Below are 16,575 nucleotides of genomic sequence, written 5' to 3'. Positions count from 1 at the left end.
GTTGATGATGCTGAAGCTCTTTATTGAAAAAAATTAATTTAATTGGATTCTTGTTTTAAAAAAATACATGTTATTTACTTTACTACCTGGTTTTTGGAAAGAGTTAGACAAAAGAAAATAATCATGAGGGAAAGAAGAGAGCAAACTTTGACTACTCATGAAGATGACCTCACCTTCTATTTTACAAATAGAAATTAATCACCTCAAATTCCTATTATAGACACAAACAATCTACCTTCATGCACTCAATTCTTGCCTCCCATATATATGAATCGGACTTCATCCTCTTGTTGAAAATTAATCCTTTTATGTTCTAGTTCCAAATAATTTTCATCTGAAAGGAATTCTTTAATTATTTCCCTATTTATTTTATCTCTGTCTTCTCCTTCTGGTGACATTTCCCCCCTTGTACACAAAAATTCTCAAGTCTAATTGCCTAAGGGGGAAAAATCCTCTTCATTTACTGTGTCCCTTTTTTTTAACAGCTTTACTGGCGTATAATTGCTTTACAATGGTATGTTAGTTTCTGTGTTATAACAAAGTGAATCAGATATATATATATATATCCGCATCTCTTCCCTCTTCCATCTCCCTCCCTCCCACCCTCCCTATCCCACCCCTCTACATGGTCATAAAGCACCGAGCTGATTGCTCTGTGCTATGTGGCTGCTTCCCACTAGCAATATATTTTATGTTTGGTAGTGTATATTTGTCCATGCCACTCTCTCACTTTGCTCCAACTTACCCTTCCCCCTCCCCATATCCTCAAGTCCATTCTCTAGTAGGTCTGTGTCTTTATTCCCACCTTGCCTGTATGTTCTTCATGACCATTTTATTTATTTTTTGATTCCATATATATGTGTTAGCATATGGTAATTTTTTTTCTCTTTCTGACTTACTTCACTCTCTATGACAGACTCTAGGCCCATCCACCTCACTACAAATAACTCAGTTTCGTTTCTTTTTATGGCTGAGTAATATTCCATTGTATATATGTGCCACATCTTCTTTATCCATTCATCTATTGATGGACACTTAGGTTGCTTCCATGTCTTGGCTATTGTAAATAGAACTGCAATGACCATCGTGGTACATGACTCTTTTTGAACTATGGTTTTCTCAGGGTATATGCCCAGTGGTGGGGTTGCTGGGTAGTATGGTGGTTCTATTTTTGAGGAACCTCTGTACTGTCCTCCATAGTGGCTGTATCAAATTACATTCCCACCAACAGTGCAAGAGAGTTCCCTTTCCTCCACACCCTATCCAGCATTTATTGTTTCTAGATTTTTGGATGATGTCCATTCTGACTGGTGTGAGATGATATCTCATTGTAGTTTTGATTTGCATTTCTCTAATGATTAACGAGTTTGAGCATTCTTTCATCTGTTTGCTGGCAATCTGTATATCTTCTTTGGAGAAATGTCTATTTAGGTCTTCTGCCCATTTTTGAATTGGGTTGTTTGTTTTTTTGATATTGAGCTTCATGACCTGCTTATAAATTTTGGAGATTAATCCTTTGTGAGTTGCTTCATTTGCAAATATATTCTCCCATTCTGAGGGTTGTCTTTTGGTCTTGTTTATGGTTTCCTTTGCTGTGCAAAAACTTTTAAGTTTCATAAGGTCCCATTTGTTTATTTTTGTTTTTATTTCCATTTCTCTAGGATGTGAGTCAAAAAGGATCTTGCTGTGATTTATGTCATAGAGTGTTCTGCCTATGTTTTCCTCTAAGAGTTTGATAGTGTCTGGCCTTACATTTAGGTCTTTAATCCATTTTGAGTTTATTTTTGTGTATGGTGTTAGGGAGTGATCTAATTTTATACTTTTACATGTACCTGTCCAGTTTTCCCAGCACCACTTATTGAAGAGGCTGTCCTTTCTTCACTGTACATTCTTGACTCCTTTATCAAAGATAAGGTGACCATATGTGCATGGGTTTATCTCTGGGCTTTCTATCCTGTTCCATTGATCTATATTTCGGTTTTTGTGCCAGTACCATATTTTCTTGATTACTGTAGCTTTGTAGTATAGTCTGAAGTCAGGGAGACTGATTCCTCCAGCTTCATGTTACGTTCTCAAGATTGCTTTGGCTATTCAGGGTCTTTTGTATTTCCATACAAACTGTGAAATTTTGCTCTAGTTCTGTGAAAAATGCCAGTGGTAGTTTGATAGGGATTGCATTGAATCTGTAGATTGCTTTGGGTAGTAGAGTCATTTTCACAAAGTTGATTCTTCCAATCCAAGAACAAGGTATATCTCTCCATCTATTTGGATCATCTTTAATTTCTTTCATCAGTGTCTTATAATTTTCTGCATAGAGGTTTTTGTCTCCTTAGGTAGGTTTATTCCTAGATATTTTATTCTTTTTGTTGCAATGGTAATTGGGAGTGTTTTCTTAATTTCACTTTCAGATTTTTCATCATTAGTGTGTAGGAATGCCAGAGATTTCTGTGCATTAATTTTGTATCCTGCTACTTTACCAAATTCATTGATTAGCTCTAGTAGTTTTCTGGTAGCATCTTTAGGATTCTCTATGTATAGTATTATGTCATCTGAAAAGAGTGACAGCTTTACTTCTACATTTCCAATTTGGATTCCTTTTATTTCTTTTTCTTCTCTGGTTGCTGTGGCTAAAACTTCCGAATCTATGTTGAATAAGAGTGGTGAGAGTGGGCAACCTTGTCTTGTTCCTGATCTTAGTGGAAATGTTTTCAGTTTCTCACCATTGAGGACATGTTGGCTGTGGGTTTGGCTTATATTGTGTCTATTATGTTGAGAATGGCCACATTATGCCTACTTTCTGTAGGATATTTATCATAAATGGGTGTTGGATTTTGTCGAAAGCTTTTTCTGACTCTATTGAGATGATTATATGGTTTTCCTACTTCAGTTTGTTATTTTGGTGTATCACATTGATTAATTTGCATATATTGAAGAATTCTTGCATTCCTGTGATAAACCCCACTTGATCATAGTGTACGATGCTTTTAATGTGCTGTTGGATTCTGTTTGCTTGTATTTTGTTGAGTAATTTTGCATCTGTGTTAATTTATGATATTGGCCTGTAGTTTTCTTTCTTTGTGACATCTTTGTCTGGTTTTGGTATCAGGGTGATGGTGGCCTCGTAAAATTAGTTTGGGTGTGTTCCTCCCTCTGCTATATTTTGGAAGAGTTTAAGAAGGATAGGTGTTAGCTCTTCTCTAAATGTTTGATACAATTCGCCTGTGAAGCCATCTGGTCCTGGGCTTTTGTTGTTTGGAAGATTTTTAATCACTGTTTCAATTTCAGTGCTTGTGATTGTTCTGTTGATATTTTCTATTTCTTCCTGGTTAAGTCACAGAAGGTTGTGCATTTCTAAGAATTTGTCCATTTTTTCCAAGTTGTGCATTTTTTTTGGCATATATTTGCTCATAGTAATCTCTCATGGTCCTTTGTATTTCTGTAGTGTCAGTTGTTACTTCTCCTTTTCCATTTCTAATTCTATTGACTTGAGTCTTCTCCCTTTTTTTCTTGATGAGTCTGGCTAATGGTTTATCAATTTTGTTTATTTTCTCAAAGAACCAGCTTTTAGTTTTATTGATCTTTGCTATCATTTACTTCATTTCTTTTTCATTTGTTTCTGATCTCATTTTATGATTTCTTTCCTTCTGCTAACTTTGGGCTGTTTCTGTTCTTCTTTCTCTAATTGCTTTAGGTGTGATTTTAGGTTGTTTATTTCAGATGTTTCTTGTTTCTTGAGATAGGATTGTACTACCATTAAATTCCCTCATAGAACTGATTTTGCTGCATCCCGTTGGTTTTGGATCATCGCGTTTTCATTGTCATTTTTTTCTACATATTTTTTGATTTCCTTTTTGATTTCTTCAGTGATCTCTTGGGTATTAAGTAGTGTATTGTTTAGCCTCCATGTGTTGGTATTTTTTACAAACATTTTCCCATAATTGATATCTAGTCTCATAGCACTGCGGTCAGAAAAGATACTTATAAGATCAATTTTCTTAAATTTAACCAGGCTTGATTTGTTACCCAAGATATGATGTATTCTGGAGATTTTCCAGGAGCACTTGAGAATAACATGTATTCTGTTGTTTTTGGATAGAATGTCCTATAAATATCAATTAAGTCCATCTTGTTTATTGTATCATTTAAAGCTTGCATTTCATTATTCATTTTCATTTGTATGATCTGTCCATTCGTGAAAGTGGGGTATTAAAGTCCCCTACTACTATTGTGTTACTGTCAATTTCCCCTTTTATGGCTTTTAGTGTTTGCCTTATGTATTGAGGTGCTCCTATGTTGGGTGCATAAATATTTACAATTGTTGTATCTTCTTCTTGGATTGATCCCTTGATCATTATGTAGTGCTCTACTTTGTCTTTTGTCATAGTCTTTGTTTTAAAGTCTATTTTGTCTGATATGGTAATTGCTACTCCAGCTTTCTTTTGATTTCCATTTTCATGGAATATCTTTTCCCATCCCCTCACTTTCAGTCTGTGTGTGTCCCTAGGTCTGAAGTGTGTCTCCTGTAAATAGCATATATACGGGTCTTGTTTTTGTATCCATTCAGCCAGTCTGTGTCTTTTGTTGGGAGCATTTAATCCATTTACATTTAAGGTAATTATTGATATGTATGTTCCTATTCCCATTTTCTTAATTGTTTTGAGTTTGTTATTGTAGTTCTTTTCCTTCTCTCTTGTTTCCTGCCTAGAGAAGTTCTTTTAGCATTTGTTTTAAAGCTGGTTTGGTTGTACTGAATTCTCTTAGCTTTTGTTTGCCTGTAAAGTTTTAATTTCTCTGTCAAATCTGAATGAAATCTTTGCTGGGTAGAGTAATCTTGGTTGCAGGTTTTTCCCTTTCATCACTTTAAATATGTCCCCCACTTCCTTCTCACTTGTAGAGTTTCTGCTGAGATATCAGCAGTTAACCTTATGGGGATTCCATTGTATGGTATTTGTTGTTTTTCCCTTGCTGCTTTTAATATTTTTTCTTTGTATTTAATTTTTGATAGTTTGCTTAATATGTGTCTTGGCATGTTTCTCCTTGGATTTATCTTGTATGGGACTCTCTGTGCTTCCTTGACTTGATTAACTATTTCCTTTCCCATATTTAGGAAGTTTTCATGTATAATCTCTTCAAATATGTTCTCAGTCCCTTTCATTTTCTCTTCTTCTTCTGGGATCCCTAAAATTCAAATGTTGGTTCATTTAATGTTGTCTCAGAGGTCTCCGAGACTGCCCTGAATTCTTTTCATTTTTTTTCTTTATTCTGCTCTGCAGTAGTTATTTCCACTGTTTTATCTTCCAGGTCACTTATCCGTTCTTCTGCCTCAGTTATTCTGCTATTGATCCCTGCTAGAGAGTTTTCAATTTCATTTATTTTGCTGTTCATTACTGTTTGTTTGCTGTTTGGTTCTTCTAGGCCCTTGTGAAATGTTTCTTGCATTTTCTCCAGTCTATTTCCAAATTTTGGATCATCTTTACTATCATTATTCTGAATTCTTTTTCAGGTAGACTGCTTATTTCCTCTTCATTTGTTAGGTCTGGTGGGTTTTTACCTTACTCCTTCATCTTCTGTGTGTTTCTGTGTCTTCTCATTTTGCCTAACTTCGTGTGTTTGGGCTCTACTTTTCCCAGGGTGCTCTTACATAGTTCCCATTGTTTTTGGTGTCTGTCCCCAGTGGCTATGTTGGTTCAGTGGGTTGTGTAGGCTTCCTGCTGGAGGGGACAAGTGCCTGTGTTCTGGTGGATGAGGCTGGATCTTGTCTTTCTGGTAGGCAGTCCATGTCTGGTGGTGTGTTTTGAGGTGTCTGTAGCCTTATTATGATTTTAAGCAGCCTCTCTGCCAATTGGTGGTGTTGTGTTCCTGTCTTGCTAGTTGTTTGGCATAGGGTGGCCAGCACTGGAGCTTGTTGGTCTGAGCGGAGCTGGGTCTTGGCGTTGAGATGGAGATCTCTGGGAGATTTTCCCCGTTTGATATTATGTGGAGCTGGGAGGTCTCTGGTGGACCAATATCCTGAACTTGGCTCTCCCACCCCAGAGGCACAGCCCTGACGCCTGGCTGGAGCATGAAGAGACTGTCATCTGCACAGCTTAGAATAAAAGGGAGAAAATGAAATAAAGAAACAAAGAAGAAGATAAAATAAGAGCTTCCCTGGTGGTGCAGTGGTTGAGAATCTACCTGATAATGCAGGGGACACGGGTTCGAGCCCTGGTCTGGGAGAATCCCACATGCTGCGGAGCAACTAGGCCCATGAGCCACAACTCCTGAGCCTGTGTGTCTGGAGCCTGTGCTCCACAACAAGAGAGGCTGTGGTAGTGAGAGGCCCGTGCACTGCGATGAAGAGTGGTCCCCGCCTGCCACAGCTAGAGAAAGCCCTCGCACAGAAATGAAGACCCAACACAGCAAAAATATATAAATAAATTAATAAACTCCTACCCCCAACATCTTCTAGAAATAAAATAATTTTTAAAATAAAAAATAGGAAATAATTATTTTTAAAAAAAGAAAGTAATAAAAAAGAAAGAAAGAAAGGAAGAAAGAAGAGAGCAACCAAAGCAGAAAACAAATGTACCAATGATAACAAGAGCCAAAAACCATACGAAAAAAAAAAGGAAAAGAATAAAAAAGAAAAACGGGCAAACAGAACCCTAAGATAAATGGTAAAAGCAAAGCTGTACACACAAAAATCACACAGAAGTATACACATACACACTCACAAATAGAGAAAAAGGGGAAAAAATATATTTATATTGTTGCTCCCAAAATCCACCTCCTCATTTTGGGATGATATATTGTCTATTCATGTATTCCACAGATGCAAGATACATCACGTTGATTGTGGAGATTTAATCTGCTGCTCCTGAGGCTGCTGGGAGAGATTTCCTTTTCTCTTCTTTGTTAGCAGAGCTCCTGTGGTTAAGCTTTGGATTTGGTCCCGCTTCTGTGTGTATGTCACCTGAGGACGTCTGTTTTTCGCTCAGAGAAGATGGGGTTAAAGGAGCAGCTGATTTGTGGGCTCTGGATCAGTCAGGCCAGGGGGAGGGTAGGTTATGGAGCTCTGCATGAGCCTGTGGTGGCAGAGGCTGGCGTGATGTTGCAATAGCCTGAGACGCACCATGTGTTCTCCTGGGGAAGTTCTGTCTGGATCACGGGACCCTGGCACTGGTGGGCTGCACAGGATCCCAGGATGGGAGGCATGGATAGTGATCTGTGCTTGCACACAGGCTTCTTCATGGATGCAGCAGCAGCCTTAGCGTCTCAAACCCGTCTCTGCAGTCCATGCTGATAGCCATGGTTCGCGCCCATCTCTGGAGCTCCTTTAAGCAGCACTCTTAATCTCCTCTCCTTGCACACCAGGAAACAAAGAGGCAAGAAAAAGTCTCTTGCCTCTTCGGTAGCTCCTGACTTTTTCCCGGACTCCCTCCTGGCTAGCTGTGGTGCACTAACCCCCTTCAGGCTGTTTTCACGCAGCCAACCCCAGTCCTCTCCTGGAATCTGACCTCCAAAGACTGAGCCTCAGCTCCCAGACCCCACTCATCCCAGCAGGTGAGCAGACAATCGTCTCAGGCTGGTGAGTGCTGGTTGGTGCCGACCCTCTGTGTGGGAATCTCTCCACTTTGTCCTCCACAACACTGTTGCTGTGCTCTCCTTCATGGCTCTGAAGTTTCCCCCTCTGTCACCCGCAGTCTCTGCTCGCGAAGGGGCTTCCTAGTGTGTGGAAACCTTTCCTCCTTCACAGCTCCCTCCCACTGGTACTGGTCCCATCCATATTCTTTTGTCTCCTTTTTTTCCTTTTTCTCTTGTGCTACCCAGGTACGTGTGGAGTTTCTTGCCTTTTGGGAAGTCTGAGGTCTTCTGCCAGTGTTCAGTAGGTGTTCTGTAGGAGTTGTTCCTCATGTAGATGTATTTCTGATGTATTTGTGGGGAGGATGGCAATCTCCATGTCTTACTCTTCCACCGTCTTGAAGCTCCTCCTCTACTTGCATTCTTAAGCTCCAGTGTTTTGGGGTTTTTTTTGTTTGTTTTTCTTCTTGTAATGCTTTCTATTTCTTTGTTGAACTTATTTTGTTAATGTATTGCTTACTGGTTTTGTTTGCTGTCAATCTATGTTCTCTTGTAGCTCATTGGGCTTCATTAAGACAATTATTATGAATTTTTGTCACCTAGTTCTTAGATCTCTATTTCTTTAAAGTCAACTTCTGGAACTTTATTAGTTTCTTTTCATGTTGTCATGTTTCCCCAATTCTTCATTATTTTTGTAACCTTGTATCATTTGCTTGTACATTTGAGGAAGATATCATCTCTTCCATTCTCTAGAGATTGTCTTCAGTAAAGAAATAACTTCACCAGTCAGCCCGACCTTGGGTTCTGCGCCAGCCAGCTGGTAGCATCTGCATGTTGGTAGAACCCAATGCCAGTGGTCTTCTGTCAGTCATTTCTGGCTGGCTGTGCTCTGCATTCTGGTAGGGCTGGCTGGATGATATCTGCAGTCAGTTGGGGCAGCTGGAAGTCTCCACAGCTTGGTAGGGCCAACTGGCTGGGCTTCATGATCTGGTAGGGTCATAGGCTCTGCTGCTGGTTGGGACTGCTAGCAAGGTTAACTGGTTGAGCAGGACTGTTGACTAAGCTTTCTGGTCAGACAGGGCTACTGGCTAGACTCACTAGTCAGTGGGGCCACTGATGAGATTCCCTGCTTGGGAAGGACCTGTCACTTGCCTCGTGTTAGGTGGTGATTTTGGCTGATCTCTGGAGTAGGACAGAACTCCTGACTATGTTCCTTGGTTAGGTAAGCCTACTGACTGAAATCCCTGGTCAGATGGGGCTCCTGAGTAAGCTCTCTGGTCAGATGGGTCCATTAGTTGGGCTCCTTGGTGAGGAAGGGATACTGATTGGACTCCCCAGTATTGTGGGACTAATTGGAGGAGTTCTGCAGCCAGGTTGGCTGTTTGGGACGGCTCCTCAGTTGGGTAAAGTCATTGCTAAGGTCTCGATCAGGAGTGGCAGCTCCTGGGGGCATAGAGCGATGGGCCTAATATCAAGATCTGTGCATCAGTTACTGAGATCTCCCTTTTACTTTGTTCCAGGTGGTCTAACCATACTAATTCCCCCCATATTCTTTGTGAGGGAAATCAGAAAGAGGCCTCTCAGGCAGCACCCTGGAACAGTGGAGAATCTGAATATTCACCTGAGTGTCTCTTTCCTCCACTGGAGAAATCACAGGCCAAGGGGACTGCACTCAGCACGTACTGAGACAACCTGGGAGACTGGCATGTGAATAAACTGAAACCATTCCTCTTATTCTTTCCAATGCACTTTTTCTTGTTTTCTTTTCTTTTTTTTTTTTTTTCATGGTCTACTCTCTTGAAGACATTCTCATCTGTGGATAGTTGCTAATTCAGTGGTTCTGGGAGGGAAACAGGACTGGGGACCCTGTACTGTGCCATCTTTCTGATATCACTCCTTTTGGGCAGTCATTTTCATTGAAATTGCATTGACACTTCAAATCAAGTTGGGAAGATTCAGTATCTATAGTATTGAATCTTCCTTTCAATGAAAATGGCATTTGCCTTTATTTATTTAGGTAGTATTAGTGTCTTCCAAAAACTTATTAATTACATATATAGATGTGTGTGTGTGTGTGTGCGTGTGTGTGTGTGTGTGTATGAATCAGTCATAGCAAAACTTTTGTTACATTTTTTAAATGATTCATAATTTAAAATTAGATTCTATAGCTCTTGCTAGTTTGTGCAACTAAATCTTGTATATTAATATTCATCTTCTAGTCTTTTATACTGATACATTTTTAAATTATTTATTTTATTTTCAAATCCTTCTACATTTAGTGTATTTTCCTAGTCTTACCACACTGACTAGCACTTTTAGAGCTATGTTGAATAACTGCAGTATAGTAGATATCATGTTTTTTAACTTATTTTAAAAAGGATATTTCACCATTTCATTACTAAGAATACTGTTTACTAAATTTTGTTAAATAATCTGTTATGATAAGAAGTGTTTTCTATACTTTCTTTTCTGACAGTGTTAACATTAATGGTGTTACATTAAATATCTCTTCTGCTTTTACTGAGATGGTTTATTGATTTTTTTGATTTATTAGAAGAATGAAACGCATTTGCACACTTTTATCAATATATAATTGACGTATGATAAAATTTAACCTTTTGAAGTATATAATTCTGTGGGCTTTAGAAACCCCATACCCAAATTCTTCAATACTGTCAGGCTCAAGCCCTGGATACCACAAATTTACTTTCAATCTGTATTGGTTTGCCTATTGTTGGCATTGCATATAAATTAAATCATAAAATATGTGGCCTTTTGGGACTGACTTCTGTCATGTGATATTTCTTCTTTCATTCTTTTCTATTATAGCCATCCTAGTGAGTATAAAGTGTTATATCATTGTGTTTTTTATTTGCATCCCCCTAAAGACTAATGATACTGAGCATCTTTTCATTTGCTTATGGCTCATTTGTATATCTTTTTTTAGAGATGTATTGTATGGTTTAACCTTGAAAATATTCAATGTGAACTTCAGAAAAATGTGTATTCTGCTTTTGGTAAGTAGAGTATTTCACAGGAATCATATTTTCTCCCCTCTGAGTATTTGTTATTGTGCTGTAGTTGTTATTCTCTGTTTAGTGATTTTTTTCTGAACTAATTCTGTAATGTCTGTATTCTTTCTCATATGTGACCACTTCCTTAGCTTAATTGTCAACAAATATTTGGACAGAAATTTTCTTAACTTCCTAGGAACAATAAGTCCCCAATCTTTGTCAAGCATCTCTGTGCATGTTGGGACAAAACTTCACACTCATATAAACTTATAAATAAGTTTATAGCTACTCTCGAAAATAGTCAAAGGTCTAGAGAAACCAAGTGAATTCCCAATTAACAAAAAGCCACATTCAGAGCAGTAGGAAATTTCGTGGGGTATTTATTTACCCTTGCTCCGACTCCTCTTTTCCATGATACAGCATGGTCAGGAGGAAGCAATGGCCTAATTCCCAATGGCCTCCCTTGAACCACTGGGTAATGAGAAAATCGTATTTGTAATGTTTACCTGTCTGGGGAATACCTGAGGAACTGTTTTGCTTTCGTTTCTGCCGGACTCAGGGCTCAGATAGGAAAAGCGGCACAGCTCAGTTCTTAAGTTATAAAAAGCTGCTGTAAATAGTAAGGGATTGCCCATAAAAGTTGAGGGGGGATACAGAGTTTCAGATGCCCGTGACAAGAAATTACATGTAGAGGAATATGATAGAACATTTAAGCCACTGAGAAATAGCTAAGGTCATACTCTTCAGTTAATTAAGACATTCAAAAGCAGGCATGTATAAGAAAAAGAGAACATATACACAGAAAAGACAGACAAGATACGTGAACATAAAAGACCTGAGAATACCTTAAGCTTTCACCATGGGCTGATCCCAAGTCTCATAATATTTCTTGATAATTAATGAAGGCATTTCACAGCAATGATCCAGTCTGCAAAGACAGGAAGAGGTGGCTGTTTTTTCAAATGCCCAGTTTTCAACAAAACATCACAAGACATTCAAAGATAAAGGAAAATATGGTAAATTAAAAGGAAGAAAATAAAATGACAGAAAGCATCCACGAGGAAACAAAGGCATCAGACATACTACACAAAGACTTAAAAACATGTATCTTAGATACATTCAAAGAGCTGAAGAAAAACATAGACAAAGAACTAAAGTAAAATAAATAGAGAAATTATACATGAACAAAATTAGAATGTTTACAAAGAGATAGGAATGATAAAAAGAATCAAACATAAATTGTGGAGATATAAATTAAATAACTGAATTAAAAAAATCATTAGAAGGGTTCAAAAAGTCAGTGTTTTCTGACCTGAGCAGGCAGAAACAGATTAAGTTAACTTAAAGATGTGACATTTGAAATTTTCAAGTCTGAGGAAAAGAAAGAAAAAATTGAAGAAAAGTAAGCAGAACCTAAGTACTTATAGGCCACAATCAAGTGGATTGATATATACGCTATGGAAGTCCCGAGAATAAAAAGGAAAGGAAAGGTGCAGAGATTATTTGCAGAAATAATTGGCCAAAAATTTAAAAAATCTGAGTAAAAGACATACAAATCCAAGTTGCTCCAAAAACTTCACATAAGAAGCACCCAAAGAGACACACAACCAGACACATTACTATCAAACTGTCAAACTCTAACACCAGACAGAATCCTGAAAATAGCAAGAGACTTATCATGTACAAGGAATCTCTAGTAAGATTATTAAAGTATTCTTCAGCAGAAACCTTGTAAGCCAGAAGCATTGGGATCATATATTAAAATGCTGAAAGGAAAAAAGAAAACTGTCAATCAAAAATTCTATATCTGGCAAAAATATACTTCAAAAATGAGAGAGAAATTAAATCATTCTCAGCAAAACACAATCTAAGGGTGTACATTACCACTAGACTTATTCTACTAGAAATGTTAATCAGAATAGTTCAAGCTGAAATGAAAGGACACAAGACAGTAACTCATAGCCATTGAAAATATAAATATCCTCAGTAAAGGTAAATGTATAGACAAGTATGAAAATGTGATTATTGGTTAGCCAAATACATTTTAAAATTTTTCTACAGGATTTAAAAAACATGTAGAGAAAAATAATTATAAATCTAGCTACTGTGCACAAAATACATAAATATGTTATAAAGTAGGGGTGATGAGCTATAAAGGAGTAGAACTTTGTATGCTATTGAAGTTAAGTTGGTATCAATTTAAAACAGATTATTATAATTTTAGGATATTATATTAAATTCACATGGTAATCACAAAAATAATATCTATAGAGTATACTCAGAAGGAAATGAGAAGGGAATTAAAAGGTGTCACTACCAAAAATGGCTGAAAAATTAAGAAGGCAGTGATGGAGTAAATGAGGGGGAAATGCTGTAAGAGCTACAGAAAATAACAAAATGGCAAAAGTAAGTCCTTCCCTTTCAGTACTTATTTTAAATGTAAATGGATTAAATTCCCATATCAAAATGTAAAAATAAGTAGAATGGATATAAAACAGGATCCACTATGGGCTACCAGAACCCAATTTAGATCTACAAACACATATAGGTTGAAAGTGAAAGTATGGAAAAAGGAGATTCCGTGCAAATATTAACAAAAAGAGAGCTGGAGTGATTATACTAATATCAGAAAAAATATACTTTGTCAAAAATTGATACAAGGGACAAAGAAGAACTTTATATATTGATACAAGAGTCAACTCTCCAACAATATATAGCAATTATAAACATATAGTCAGCCCTTCGTATCTGCAGGTTTTGCATCAGTGGATTCAGCTAACAATATACAGAAAATATTTTAAAAATAAAAATTTCAGAAAGTTGTAAAAAATAAAACTTGAATTGACAGCATGCCAGACTATTTACATAACATTTACATTTTTTTAGATATTATAAGTAATCTAGAGATGATTTAAAGTATATGGGAGAATGTGTGTAAGTTATGTGCAGATACTACACCATTTTGTATGAGAGACTTGAGCATCCACAGATTTTGGTATCCATAGGGGATCCTGGAACCAATCCCACATGGATAGGAGGGAAGACTGTATATACATGAAAGATCAGAGCTCCAACAAAAAGTAGTGCTAAGAGGAAATTTTATAGCTATAAATTTCAACTATTAAAAATAAGGAAGATATCAAATCAACACCCTAACTTTACATCTTAAGAACTCGGACAAAGGAGACCATCTTTTAAAGGATTCAGAGAGCCCTGGGAGACAGGCTTGCAGGAAATGCTTCATTACCTATAGTGCACTGGCACTGACTAACGAGATTTGAACTGTCACTAAGAAGTATGGTCCAGTTGCCAACAGCCAACATAGTGAAAGGGTGACATATTTCACTATGAGTATGCTAAGGACACCTCTAAACTTCCTCCATGTCAGGCAGATGAAGTTACTACTTTATTTCACCACCTTGCAGGTAACTGAAATTGTATTATCCCTGCAGCTCACTCAGTTCTATCTCTCTGCATTTAGATAGCTCCAGTGACCCTCAGAACTCCCCCGTCTGTTCTCTTTGTTCTACTCTAGAGGTGAGCCTGCCAGAGCCAGCCAACTGTGTCTTCTTTCCATAATTCACTTAACTGAACAATTCAGCTCTATTTGAAGACTTTCTGCCTTGGTCTCTGGAGCCCCCATGCTTAGGATTGTAATGAGGAACGGGCCTGAAGCAGTCCCATACCTTGGAGTTTATTTGAATATGGTTAACTCTCTCATTTTAGGGCGCTGTAAAAGATATAGTGAAATTTCTCTTGAAATGAATTACTGTAGGAGAAAAATTGCATACATATATATTTTAAAATAAAACACCTCTATATAGGCCTAGTTGAACAATTATGTAAATGAAATTTGTTTTTTTAAAGTAATAAACTGGAACTTTTTTCTAGAAAAGGCAAAGAAACAACAAAAAGAGGCGCAGGGTGGACCTGATGCCCACCCTCCAGACACGTGTCCTAGAAAGGGGTGTATTGGTTCCTTCGGAGCCAAACAGCCTCTCACTATTTCTCCCCCAGATTGCTTGGTAGTTTGTCAGTGGGTGATCCTTGTTGCTGTCCCCTTGCATCATCCAGCCCTGCAGAGCCCTACAAATCCCAGTCATGTGTGAATCCATCTCCATCTAAGTTGGCTGGACTGGAGTCCAGTTTGGCAATGACTGCTGAGATCTCTACCTCCTGAAAAATAGTGTCCAGCCCAGTGACCAGATGTCACATGACAAGATCATTAGGGGAGGAGATGACTCTTTTAACACTCTCTTCATTGAGATGGATGCTGCCAAACATGGGCTCAGGGTAGTGTTTCTAGAGCTGGAACTCATAGCCATTATGAAGTTCACACTGGCACCTACCACCAGCTCTTCCATTCTGAGCGGCTCATCATGGGCAAAGAAGATTCTAACAATAACTATGCCCATGGGTACTACAACATTGACAAAGAGATCACTGACCTTGCCTTGGACCAAATTTGAAAGTGGCTGAACAGTGCATAAGTCTTCAGGGCTTCTTGGTTTTCCACAACTTTGGTGGGAGAACTGGTTTTTGGTTCACCTTCCACCTGATGGAATGGTCTCTCTGTTGATGATGGCATGAGGTCCAAGGTGGAGTTCTCCATTTATCCACCACCTAGATTTCCACAGCTATAGTTGAACCCTACAATTCCATTCTCACCACCCTGGAACACTGTGATTGTGCCTTGATGATAGACAATGAGGTCATCTATGACACCAGTTGTAGAAATCTTGATATTGAGCACTCAACTCAACTAACTAGTTGAGTTAGCACTCAACTAACCTTAACCATCCTATACATAACCTTATTAGCCCGATTGTGTCCTCCATCACTGGTTCCCTTAGATTTGATGGAGCACTGAATGTTGATCTGACAGAATTACAGACCATCCTGGTTCCCTATCTCCACATGTACTTAACTCTAGCTACATTTGCCCCCATCATCTCTGCTGAGAAAGCCTACCAAAAACATCTTACTATAACAGAGACCACCAAGGCATGGCTTGAGCCAGCCAACCAGATGGTGAAATGTAACATTCACCGTGGCATATACATGGCTTGCTGCCTGTTGTACTGTGGTGATGTGGTTTCCAAAGATGTCAATGCTTCCATTGCCACTATCAAGACCAAGTGCACCATCCAATTTGTGGATTGGTGCCCCACTGGCTTCAATGTTGACCCTAATTACCAGCATCCCATTGCAGTATCTAGTGGAAACCTGGCCAAAGTACCATGAGCTGTGAGCAACACAATAGCCATTACTGAGGCCTGGATTTGCCTAGACAAGTTTGACCTGATGTATGCCAAGTGCGTCTTTGTTCACTGGTATATTGGTGAGGGTATGGAGGAAAGAGAGTTTTCTGAGGACTAGGAGGACATGGTTGCACTTGAGAAAGATTATGAGAAGGTTGGAGTGGATAGTGCTGAGGGATAGGATGAGGGTGAAAAGTATTAACCTTCTGTTGCAAATTTACACTACATTTTCTTGAGACTGTCTTATTTATGTTGCTCTGTGAAGCTGTCTATTGTGGCCCTAACTTGTCAACAAAAGTGACGTTTCCATTAACAAAAGGAATAAGAACAAACTAAACCCAAGACTTAAAGAAGGAAAAAAATAATAAAGGTTGGAGTGGATATAAATAAAGTAGCAAGTAGAAAAATAAGAGAGAAAATCAATGAAACCGAGATTGGTCCTTTAAAATGATCAACAAAATTTACACACCTTTACTTAAATTGACTAAGAAAAAGAAGCCACAAGTAGCCAAAAATCAGAAATGAAAGTGGAAATATGACTACTGATTTTGCAAAAATATATAGGATTATAAGAGTTGTGAACAATTGTTAAGTCAACAAATTAAATAACTTGAATGGACAACTTCCTAGAAAAACATAAGATTGAATCATAAAGAGATAAAAAAAATCCTGAATATACTTATACTTAGTGAAAAGACTGAATTGTCAAAGAGAAAGATAGGCATGTGTTAAAGTTGGCA

General features: G+C 38.1%; 1 pseudogene; it reads left to right on the top strand.

The window, feature by feature from the left end:
• Positions 1-7,046: 7,046 nt before the first annotated feature.
• On the top strand, positions 7,047-16,037 carry LOC116748049 (annotated as a pseudogene).
• The last annotated feature ends 538 nt before the right edge of the window (positions 16,038-16,575 follow it).

Source organism: Phocoena sinus, chromosome X (genome assembly GCF_008692025.1).
Source record: "Phocoena sinus isolate mPhoSin1 chromosome X, mPhoSin1.pri, whole genome shotgun sequence".
Lineage (NCBI taxonomy): Eukaryota > Metazoa > Chordata > Mammalia > Artiodactyla > Phocoenidae > Phocoena > Phocoena sinus.
Note: the sequence above shows the minus strand (reverse complement) of the source record. Positions and strands in the feature narration are given on the sequence as shown.